The following is a 12,976-nucleotide window of genomic DNA, read 5'->3' on the forward strand; positions in this document are numbered from 1 at the left end:
ATATTTTACTGAGTTACAGTTCATAAGGAAATAATCTATGGATTTCACATGACTGGGAATAGAGATATGCATCTGTTGGTCACAGATACCTTAAAAAAAAAGGTAGGGGCGTGGATCAGAAAACCAGTTAGTATCTGGTGTGACCACCATTTGCCTCTTTCAGCATGACATCTCCTTCGCATTGAGTTGATCAGGCTGTTGATTGTGGCCTGTGGAATGTTGTGCCACTCCTCTTCAATGGCTGTGAGAAGTTGCTGGATATTGGCAGGAACTGGAACACGCCGTCGTACACGTCAATCCAGAGCATCCCAAACATGCTCAATGGGTGACATGTCTGGTGAGTATGCAGGCCATGGAAGAACTGTGACATTTTTAGCTTCCAGGAATTGTGTACAGATCCTTGCGACATGGGAGTGTGTATTATCATGTTGAAACATGAGCTGATGGAGGTGGGGGAATGGCACGACAATGGGCCTCAGGATCTCGTCACGGTATCTCTGTGCATTCAAATTGCCATCGATAAAATGCAGTTGTGTTTGTTGTCCGTAGCTTATGCCTGCCCATACCATAACCCCACTGCCACCATGGGGTATACGGTTTACAACGTTGACATCAGCAAACTGCTCGCCCACACGACGCCATACATTCTCTAAAACGACGTTGGCGGTAGCTTATGGTAGACAAATTAACATTCAATCATCTGGCAATAGCTCTGGTGGAAATTCCTGCAGTCAGCATGCTCCCACAACTTGAGACATCTGTGGCATTGTGTTGTGTGACAAAACTGCACATTTAGAGTGGCCTTTTATTGTCCCCAGCACAACGTGCACCTGTGTAATGATCATGCTGTTTAATCAGTTTCTTGATATGCCACACCTGTCAGGTGGATAGATTATTTTGGCGAAGGAGACATGCTCACTAACAGGGATGTAAACACATTTGTTGGCTAAATTTGAGAGAAAAAAGCTTTTTTGTGTGTATGGAACATTTCTGGGATCTTGTATTTCAGTTCATGAAACATGGGACCAACGCTTTACATGTTTAGTTTATATTTTTGTTCAGTGTAGATTAATTGTGTTCTCCACATATGGTGAAACACTCAAAATGCATGGTAAATTACAGTATTTTCTATGCTCAGTGACATTGTGGACATTGATGTACAGAAACCTTAGCTTATGGACCAGCTTTAGACTGGAACTCAGGAGGACCATTGCAGCTTTCATCTATGTACTATTGAATGGAGACAGGTTTAGTTTTTTAGAAAGAGTAAAAAACAAGGGGGCTAGAGTGCACTGCTTTGACCTGACATGGGGACCAGTGGTCAAGTACTATTTTTGTAGGTACCGGAGTGAATTTTGTATTTTTATTTTGTCATCATTTCTCAATTAACCGACATCATTTTAGAATGTACATACAATGCATCATCCAAATTGCAGGTTGTCTATGCTAACACACAGTGGCTCAAATAGGGCTAATTTTCTGTTTTTATAAAATCCTAAAACACCAAATTTGGCCTACCTTATTATAAATTAGGCCAGTGGTAGGCAACTAGATTTAGCTGCAGGATGGATGGTCGGGCCGGAACATAATTATAATAATTTGTACACTGCAAATTGTATTTGTAGATTACTTTGAGACACAATCACATATATCTATTTTGTTATTTGTGGGAATACTTTTGGAACAGACACTACACAGCACTACACCACTGTTGGTGACCGACATGAAACAACTTGAAACAACTTAAGAGCAAAAGATATATAAAAGTGTCACATTGTTGACAGAACCGCAAGCAGCAATGAAAAGTGCAATTTTGACAGATGACGTACATGAGTACACTCTAAAAAAATTGTTTGGATGACCCAACTGCTGGGTTACAGGCATCGGGCAACTTAGTGGGGTTGTTTTCTTTAAAAAAGAGCAAAGTTGGGTTGTTGATGCTGTATTATTATTAAGATATGATCCAGCGGGTCAGATAAGAAGGTAGGCATAGCTTAGTAGGGGCGTGGCTTTCAGATATTGTTATTTTTGGCTACTTGTGAGAGTAAATGTCATTGCTGTTCCTCTGTTCTGTTGTATTCTTAGCACATGAAAAATTGTTGGCACTAACTTATGTCCCCCTCCCCGTCTTCCTATCGTAAAACTTCAAAGAAAATAGAATTTCAGATAGTAAAATTAACGTATGTCCCTCTACTTCTCTCTCTCTACCCCCTCCCCCTCTTCCTATCGCATAATTTCAAAGAAAATTATATTTCAGACAGTTTTGAACCTTTATCAGGCTTACAGAAGTGGATATATGTTCCTTAAGAGATAATGCAAGTCCCAATGTTGGGATAGTTACCACTTTATTACAATATGTAATAAATAGTCAAAATATTATTAATATTATATTAGAATATGTAATATGCAAAAATATATAAGAAACATTTTAATGGCACAAATATTAATTTTCACAGTCTGCTGCCTCAGTTTGTATGATGGCAATTTGCATATACTCCAGAATGTTATGAAGAGTGATCAGATGAATTGCAATTAATTGCAAAGTCCCTCTTTGCCATGCAAATGAACTGAATCCCCAAAAAACATTTCCACTGCATTTCAGCTCTGCCACAAAAGGACCAGCTGACATCATGTCAGTTATTCTCTCGTTTACACAGGTGTGTGTTGACGAGGACAAGGCTGGAGATCACTCTGTCATGCTGATTGAGTTCGAATAACAGACTGGAAGCTTCAAAAGGAGGGTGGTGCTTGGAATCATTGTTCTTCCTCTGTCAACCATAGTTACCTGCAAGGAAACACGTGCCGTCTTCATTGCTTTGCACAAAAAGGGCTTCACAGGCAAGGATATTGCTGCCAGTAAGATTGCACCTAAATCAACCATTTATCAGATCATCTAGAACTTCAAAGAGAGCGGTTCAATTCTCGTGAAGAAGGCTTCAGGGCACCTAAGAAAGTCCAGCAAGTGCCAGGACCGTCTCCTAAAGTTAATTCAGCTGTGGGATTGGGGCACCACCAGTACAGAGCTTGCTCAGGAATGGCAGCAGACAGGTGTGAGTGCATCTGCACGCACAGTGAGGCGAAGACTTTTGGAGGATGGCCTGGTGTCAAGAAGGGCAGCAAAGGAGCCACTTCTCTCCAGGAAAAACATCAGGGACAGACTTATATTCTGCAAAAGGTACAGGGATTGGACTGCTGAGGACTGGGGTAAAGTCATTTTCTCTGATGAATCCCCTTTCCAATTGTTTGGGGCATCCGGAAAAAAGCTTGTCCGGAGAAGACAAGGTGAGCGCTACCATCAGTCCTGTGTCATGCCAACAATAAAGCATCCTGAGACCATTTATGTGTGGGGTTGCTTCACAGCCAAGGGAGTGGGCTCACTCACAATTTTGCCTAAGAACACAGCCATGAATAAAGAATGGTACCAACACATCCTCCGAGAGCAACTTCTCCCAACCATCCAGGAACAGTTTGGTGACGAACAAGGCCTTTTCCAGCATGATGGAGCACCTTGCCATAAGGCAAAAGTGATAATTAAGTGGCTCGGAGAACAAAACATCGATATTTTGGGTCCATGGCCAGGAAACTCCCCAGACCTTAATCCTATTGAGAACTTGTGGTCAATCCTCAAGAGGCGGGTGGACAAACAAATATCCACAAATTCTGACAAACTCCAAGCATTGATTATGCAAGAATGGGCTGCCATCAGTCAGAATGTGGCCCAGAAGTTAACTGACAGCATGCAAGGGCGGATTGCAGAGGTCTTGAAAAAGAAGGGTCAACACTGTAAATATTGACTCTTTGCATCAACTTCATGCAATTGTCAATAAAAGCCTTTGACACTTATGAAATGCTTGTAATTATACTTCAGTATTCCATAGTAACATCTGACAAAAATATCTAAAGACACTGAAGCAGCAAACTTTGTGAAAATTAATATTTGTGTCATTCTCAAAACTTTTGGCCACGACTGTACTATCTTAACATCTGATAAAAAAACAACAGAACAGATTAACAGGAATGACAATTACTCTCATGGGTGGCCAAAAATAACTGTCTGAAAGCCACGCCTCCTGAAAATAACCTAAGGATTACATAAAAAAATACCTAGTTGCTGAGCCAACCAAGCATGAAGGTGAATATAACCCAATTGATGGTTCAATTAATCCATGTTTGGGTAATTCGAACAAACCAGCCATTTGGGTTATTAACGCAACCCAGCTAGCACAATGGAGCTGGGCTGATTCCGGCTGAGAGTCGGGGCACTCGGCTGAGAGTTAGACTCGGCCGATGTCATGTGGCACGAGTCTGGCCCGCCTTTGGCAGTATTATTTATGGCTAGGATGCAGGGATTGAGCTGGGGCCGATTCCGGTGTGAGTTATCCAAATGTATTACTTGGGGCTCTGGCTGAGTGTGGCTACTCTGTGGCAGATGATTACACAGGCTGCTTTATATAATTAACATTTCATTATCTATTTGTTTTTCCATGTTTTCTCATTGTTTCTGTCATATTTTTTTTTCAATTCAATTCTTTGAGTAATGTTTTAGTATTTTGATACTTTGTGCAAGGCGATTGATCAGCATTAAAAACTTTATGGATGGGGCCTTCCGAGTGGTGCAGCGGTAAGACACTGCATCGCAGTGCAACCTGCGTTGTTACAGATGCTGGTTTGATACCCATATGTGTCGCATCCGGCCGCATCCGGCGGGAGACCCACCACGGTCATGATACACTAGCACAGGCAGCCGCGCAGTGAAACCCCGCTTCCCATTCATAGCAATGGAAGGAAAGTGGTGAGAAGCGGAGAGGGTGGACCTTTGGGCGGTGCGAAGGTGGCGTGGGAGGCGGTGAAAAATATAAACTTTTCCCAACTATGCAAATCACCAGCGGTGTCCGCTGGACGATGACCAATCATATCGAGTGGTTCCCATGACGAATTTAAAGCTACGCGACCCAAGGCTGGAGACTTTCTTCAGCAAAGATGGCTGACAAAAATACTAGGATGGAAGCAAATCTAAGTCATAACGAATCATGCAAAAAATGTACAGTTGTCAGGAATATGTCAGTTAATGTAGAGACAAACGATTATGCATATTTCTTTTTAGCATAAAGGTAATTTACAAATATCGCGATTTAGAAAGCTAGCTGTATAGCTAACATTAGCCAGATAGCTGGCTAGATTTATGGGTGTTGTGACGAGTATGACGTTGTAATTCTGGTTGTTTAATGTTTTAGGGACTCCTGAAACAACCAGCAAACCAGGCTGTCGTCTTGTGAAACAGAATCTAGCTAGCTAAAGCATTTACTGCAAATTGAATGTTCAAATTTGTAAGCTTGCCTTGCTGATATTTGCCATGCAGATAGATGAAATAATGTAGCTAGCTATGTTCTTGCTTATTGTGCAGTGGAGGATAAAAAATACCTGTATGCCTATGGATGTGTAACTAGCTATCTATCCGATCTGTGTATGGACCCAAACGTTTGGTATACATATTAGTTCAGAACCTAGCTATGAACCTCAGCTATCATAGCCAGTTGTATCAATTTAAAAACTGTCTGAATGACATTAATGAAGCCTATGGATTGAGTAGGATATAATATTTTTGTGCGAAGGATGCAAGTCCTATATACATGTAGTTATTACCATGCATGAGATCCTCTTCAAAGGGGGAGACACTCTAGACCCAAACTGTTACAGACCTATATCTATCCTACCCTGCCTTTCTAAAGTCTTCAAAGCCAAGTTAACAAACAGATCACCGACTATTTCGAATCCCACCGTACCTTCTCCTCTATGCAAACTGGTTTCCGGGCGGGTCATGGGTGCACCTCAGCCACGCTCAAGGTTCTAAACGATATCATAACCGGCATCGGTAAAAAAAGACAATACTGTGCAGCCATCTTCATCGACCTGGCCAAGGCTTTCGACTCTGTCAATCACCGCATTCTTATCGGCAGACTCAACAGCCTTGATTTTTCAAATGACTGCTTCACCTGGTTCACCAACTACTTCTCGGGATAGAGTTCAGTGTTTCAAATCGGAGGGCCTGTTGTCCGGACCTCTGGCAGTCTCTATGGGGTTGCCACAGGGTTCAATTTTCGGGCCGACACTTTTCTCTGTATACATCAATGATGTCGCTCTTGCTGCTGGTGATTCTCTGATCCACCTCTATGCAGCCGACACCATTCTGTATACTTCTGGCCCTTCTTTGGACACTGTGTGAAACAAACCTCCAGACGAGCTTCAATGCCATACAACACTTCTTCCGTGGCCTCCAACTGCTCTTAAATGCAAGTTAAACTAAATCATCACTACTCTGGACGGTTCTGACTTAGAATATGTGGACAACTACAAATACCTAGGTGTCTGGTTAGACTGTAAACTCTCCTTCGAGACTCACATTAAGCATCAGCAATCCAAAATTAAATCTAGAATCGGCTTCCTATTTCGCAACAAAGCATCCTTCACTCATGCTGCCAAACATAACCTCGTAAAACTGACTATCCTACCGATCCTTGACTTCGGCGATGTCATTTACAAAATAGCCTCCAACCCTCTACTCAGCAAATTGGATGTAGTCTATCACAGTGCCATATGTTTTGTCACCAAAGCCCCATATACTACCCACCACTGTGACCTGTATGCTCTCGTTGGCTGGCCCTCGCTTAATTTTCGTCGCCAAACCCACTGGCTCCAGGTCATCTATAAGTCTTTGCTAGATAAAGCCCCGCTTTATCTCACCTCACTGGTCACCATAGCAGCACCCACCTGTAGCATGCACTCCAGCGGGTATATTTCACTTGTCATCCCCAAAGCCAACTCCTCCTTTGGCCACCTTTCCTTCCAGTTCTCTGCTGCCAATGACTGGAACGAATTGCAAAAATCACTGACGCTGGAGTCTTATATCTCCCTCACTAACTTTAAGCATCAGCTGTCAGAGCAGCTTACCGATCATTGCACCTGTACACAGCCCATCTGTAAATTGACCACCCACATTCCCTCATCCCCATATTGTTTTGTTTTTTTGCTCCTTTGCACCCCAGTATCTCTACTTGCTCATTCATCTTCTGCACAATTATCACCCCAGTGTTTAATTGTTAAATTGTAATTATTTCACCACTATGGCCTATTTATTGCCTTACCTCCCTAATTACTACATTTGCACACACTGTATATAGATTTTTCTATTGTGTTATTGACTGTCCGTTTATCTGATGTGTAACTCTGTGTTGTTTGTGTCACACTGCTTTGCTTTATCTTGGACAGGTCACAGTTGTAAATGAGAACTTGTTCTCAACTGGCCTACCTGGTTAAATAAAGGTGAAAAAATATATTGTAGCCTGTACATTTAATATATTCACTGATCATGTACTCTACCTTGTCAAATAAAGGTGCAGTTCAGGTATGAATGTCTTTGAGAATTGTTCAGTCATATCCAATAGTAGGAGTATCAAATTCCAGTATTTGAACGATGCTCTGTCTGCATTACAATTATACACTACAGRGTTTACCAATCTTGGTCCTGGGACAATGGTTACACATTGTAACTAATAGACTAGAAACAGGATTTAACTAGTTAAAGGCTGATTTGTAATTAATATATTCAGAAAGTTTTTTTTTTTCAAACGGTACACTACACTTCCTATGCATCATGTTAATACTCTAAAACCGGTTCATCTCAATATCTAATGCCCTTCATCTGCATTGATCTGATAAACACAGGACAGGTGTAGTATTTCATCAAATGAGAGACTTAATTTCAACCAGTAGAGAATGTGAAACACTTTATTGAAAGAAGTTAATTATCCAAGTGTTATAAATACATGCATTAATATTATAATTTTATAAATACAAGTTCAATCTCTCCGTCAATGAACTGTAACGGTCATCGTTGCATGAAGAAATGGACCAAAGCGCAGCGTGGTAAGTGTTCATGATTTAATAATAAAACTTAACACTAAGTAACAAAACAACAAAGAGAATGAACGAAACAGTTCTGTCTGGTGCAGACACAACTACCCACAAAACACAGGTGGGAAAAGGCTACCTAAGTATGGTTCTCAATCAGAGACAACGATAGACAGCTGCCTCTGAGAACCACACCCGGCCAAACACAGAAATAGAAAACATAGAACACAAAACATAGAATGCCCACCCCAACTCACGCCCTGACCAAACCAAAATAGAGACATAAAAAGGATCTCTAGGGTCAGGGCGTGACAGTAGTACCCCAAAGGTGCGGACTTTGGCCGCAAAACCTAAACCTATAGGGGAGGGTCTGGGTGGGCATCTATCCGTGGTGGCGGCTCTGGTGCGGGACGTGGACCCCATTCCACCTTAGGCTTGGCCCACTTAGGTGGCGCCTCTGGAGCGGGGACCCTCGCCACGGGCCCCGGACAGGAGGGCGACTCCGCTGGCGCCGGACAGGAGGGCGACTCCGCTGGCGCCGGACAGGAGGGCGACTCCGCTGGCGCCGGACAGGAGGGCGACTCCGCTGGCGCCGGACAGGAGGGCGACTCCGCTGGCGCCGGACAGGAGGGCGACTCCGCTGGCGCCGGACAGGAGGGCGACTCCGGAGGCTTTGTGCCATGTCTCACCCCTGGAGGCTTCTTGCCATGGATCGTCACTGGAGGCTTCGTGCCATGGCTCGCCACTGGAGGCTTCGTGCCATGGATCGCCACTGGAGGCTTCGTGCCATGGATCGCCACTGGAGGCTTCGTGCCATGGATCGCCACTGGAGGCTTCGTGCCATGGATCATCACAGGAGTGGAGAGACACACAGGAGGCCTGGTTCTGGGAGCAGGCACAGGACTCACCAGGCTGGGGAGAGATATAGGAGGGTTAGTTCTAGGCGCAGGCACAGGACTCACCAGGCTGGGGAGACATGCAGGAGGCCTTGTCCTTGGCCGAGGCACTGGATACACTGGGCCGTGGAGGCGCACTGGAGGTCTGGAGAGCAGGGCTGGCACCACCCGTTCTGGCTGGATGCCAGCTTCCACCCGGCAAATGCGGGACGCTGGCACCGAGCACACCGGCCTGTGAATGCTCCGCCTCGACACCATGAGCATCACCCCATAGCACGGGGCCTGACCAGTCCCATGCTCGCCACGGTAAGCACGGGGAGTTGGCTCAGGTCTACTAGCTGACTCTGCCACACTCCCCGTGTTCCCCTCCAATTATTTTTTGGGGGGCTGCCTCTCGGGCTTCCTTGCCAGCCGTTTTCATGTCACCAACTCCATTCTCCGGTATCCCTCCTCGCACTGTTCTAGAGAATCCCAGGCGGGCTCCGGCACTCTCCCTGGGTCGACCGACCACCTCTCTCTCCTCCCAGGTTGTCTCATACTCCAGATAGCACTGCTCACCTGTCCAGGAGTCCCTTTCACCACGCTGCTTGGTCCTTTGGTGGTGGGTAGTTCTGTAAAGGTCATCGTTGCATGAAGAAATGGACCAAAGCGCAGCGTTGTGTTCATGTGTGTTTATGATTTAATAATAAAACTGAACACTAAGTAACAAAACAACAAAGAGAACGAACGAAACAGTTCTGTCTGGTGCAGACACAATAACAGAAAACAACTACCCACAAAACACAGGTGGGAAAAGGCTACCTAAGTATGGTTCTCAATCAGAGACAACGATAGACAGCTGCCTCTGATTGAGAACCACACCCGGCCAAACACACAGAAATAGAAAACATAGAACACAAAACATAGAATGCCCACCCCAACTCATGCCCTGACCAAACCAAAATAGAGACGTAAAAAGGATCTCTAAGGTCAGGGCGTGACATGAACATCTGTTGAGAATAGTAAAGACAGAGGAAGAAAGATGAGGTGTAAAAGACAGAAAGGGAATGAGGTAAGAACATAGGAGCAGGGATATGATTAATGAATCACAGTGCTACCCAAATATTCTCTCAGTGCATCACAATTACATAAGTGTCTTGTCGGCCCGAAGGTTAGAGAGCGAGAGAGCGAGAGAGCATGTTTAAGCCTTGTTTTTATTTTTTATTCTAACATTGTTACTCATCATATTAATCAGATGAAATGCAAAACTGACACAGCTGATATAACCTAGAGGATTTAGGAAGAAGAGGGATGAAGTGAAGGAGAGAGACTGTTATTGAGAAAATAAGGTAGTTAAAGGGAAAACAGGAATCTGCGGCTGCGGAGTACTTTATGCTGAAAAACATGAACGGACACACGATGACAAAAAAATATAGCGTAGTTAAACAAATAATATAGTGTCTTACTATTCTCCATGGTTGGCCCTCTTGCCTATTCTTTGAAGGTGGAAGGAGACAGTAATACACCTGAGCCTGCTTACTGCACAACACAATCCATCAATCAGATTGAGACATGAGTGTGTAGGTAATAGGGTGTCTAATTGTAGGAGGTGAAAATCTCCCACACATGGATTGTGTCTCTTGTTGCTTTGTTGGACCCCATCCTTGAAACATCCTGCAGAGCAGCAGACTTCTCTGGCACACTGCGGCGAGCTGCAGATCCCCCCTGGTCCTCGTGTCCATTCACATGAAGTTATGCAGGACACCGGTAGCCTTCACACACCTGAATTCCTCCAGGAGGAAGTCCCAGATGGCCATGGTCACCCAACCTTGCAGTGCCCTACACGTTAACTGTAGGCAATCGTTTCGAAGTAATCTCCAGTTACAAGATATCTGTAGGAATATGGAAGACAATGTAATTAATCGACTTTTACATCACCAGGTCATTGTGGATTACTAAAGTATAATATTCCTGATAACAAATCATGATAACATTGGATTGATAGATGCATGGGCACACATTTGTGCAATAACAGGATCATATCAAGGATAGCATCACGAATGAATACATAAATACCACTTGCAGCTTGATGAGGAGTTAATAATTTGAATCAGCTGTGCAGTGCTAAGGCAAAAACAAAAATGTGCACCCCTTTGAGTCCCCAGGACCAGGACTGAGAACCACTGCTCTTCATATGTAGACAGGCTTTCATAGCTCTCTTTATCTGAGGACAGAAAACCACACAAGAAACAGACTCCATTATAGTCAAATTACACCGCACTGAATATTATATTATCTCCGTCCTCACTTCTAGGGACAGGAACTACACAAAAGTACCTGCCCTATCCAGAATAGCCTACTCTCTCACTTTGGCAGTTGGGCCTGCTATCCTTTCGACCTCCTCCATGGCTGTTAGCTAGCTACCTACAAATGCATTTGGAGTTAGTTTTTTTTTTACAGTGATAAATACATCAAGATACCTAGCTAATATGAAGTTAGCTAGCTAAGGGAATTAAATATCACCAGCTACCTATCTATACAGTATGTGAAGTTGGCTAGATAGTTAACTAATAATACATTTATTTTTATTTTTTACATTTTCAAAATGTATTTACTTACTTGAATAGGTCCTCCCAGCCATGTGGACAATCGTAAACAGGGCAGCAAAGTTTGTTTGTCACCAAAGCGTTTTAGAGGATATTACTATTGAACTATGTACCCATTTAATAACCAGACCTTCATACGAACTTGCTATGCTGAATTCTTGATGCACATGCTATGTGCTGCCATATGCTGCCAGCGAGTCACAACGGGCGGCCTAAGCGACACACGGAAATTTACCGTTATCTAGTGTTTATGCATGTGAGGCGATGCACAATTGGCGTGCATTGTGTCAAGAAGCAGTGCGGCTTGGCGGGGTTGTGTTTTGGAGGACGCACGGCTCTCGACCTACACTTCTCCAGAAGCTGTACAGGAATTTCAGTGATGGGACAAGACTGTAACTACCAATTGGATATGACGAAAAGGGGGTGTAAAAAAACAACAGCACTTTGTAGATGGGTATAATTTGTATGTATACAATGTATAATAGTAATATTTAATATGACTAAATCGGGTGATTTTGTATACATTTATTTACATTTGCATCGGGCCGCTTCTGGGGGGATTCTGGTAAAATGCTGGCAAAATCAGCTGAATTTCGGTAGACGGAAACAGCCCGATGTACTTTGGCCGATTCTGGGCAGTCATTCATTTTGATTCCGTCCGAGTCTGACACTCGATACCGGACTGATTCAATCAGGTCCGGCCACCCGGAAGAGGGCCGCTTCTGGGCCGATTCCTCATTGCTGGCTGGGAACCCAACTGTCTGGGTCAAAATAACCCAGCTTGTGTTCTGTCCAGTATTTACCCTGCGCTGGGCTACCAAAAATAAATAAATAATTGGGTTGTTTCTAACCCAGCATTTTTTTTTGTGTTGTCTACTTGGGCATGCTGTCAGGTGGCTGAAGCAGCCTAAATGACAGCCCATCTGTGAACGCCCACAGAACATGTGTTCCTTACACATTAAGGTCTCAAGAAACGATCATTAACACTTAACATACTGGAATATTGTCACAAGGGTTTATAATTCTCAAGAAAACAGTTATGAACATTATATCTTTCAATTTAAAAGGCCTCTATTTGCCTCCTTACTGAGAATGTATTTTGTACATCACCAGCAAGTTCACATTACCCCTTTGGAAATAAAATCAATCTTTGATAATACTGTCTAATGTAATTGATAATAAATATGAATTGACCAATTCATCTATCATGCCTCTATATCTGTTTTTATCTGACCTGGTTGATTTCACTTGAAAAACTCTTGAAAATGTTTCTGTTGACACCTACTGGACAAAGGTATGAACTAGGGCTGCATCTCGAGTATTTAAAAATAAATAAATCTGCATGTCAATAGTCAAAGGAAGACCAGGGGCCTGTTGCACAAAAGTAGAATTAAGACATCCGGGATAAATGACTCAGCTGAGCTCAATGAAGCCAAAACATGTGCGTCCAGGCTTAATTGGTTGCACAAAGACCAAGCCAGGATGAGCAGACACGGATTCATTAAGCCAGGTGAAACCAATCCTGGATAGGTGCGCGCTCACGGCTCACTCAAATAGACCCCGCCACAGATCACAGATTAACTGATT

The sequence above is a fragment of the Salvelinus sp. IW2-2015 genome, linkage group LG10, assembly GCF_002910315.2.
Source record: "Salvelinus sp. IW2-2015 linkage group LG10, ASM291031v2, whole genome shotgun sequence".
In the NCBI taxonomy this organism is placed as follows: Eukaryota; Metazoa; Chordata; class Actinopteri; order Salmoniformes; family Salmonidae; genus Salvelinus; species Salvelinus sp. IW2-2015.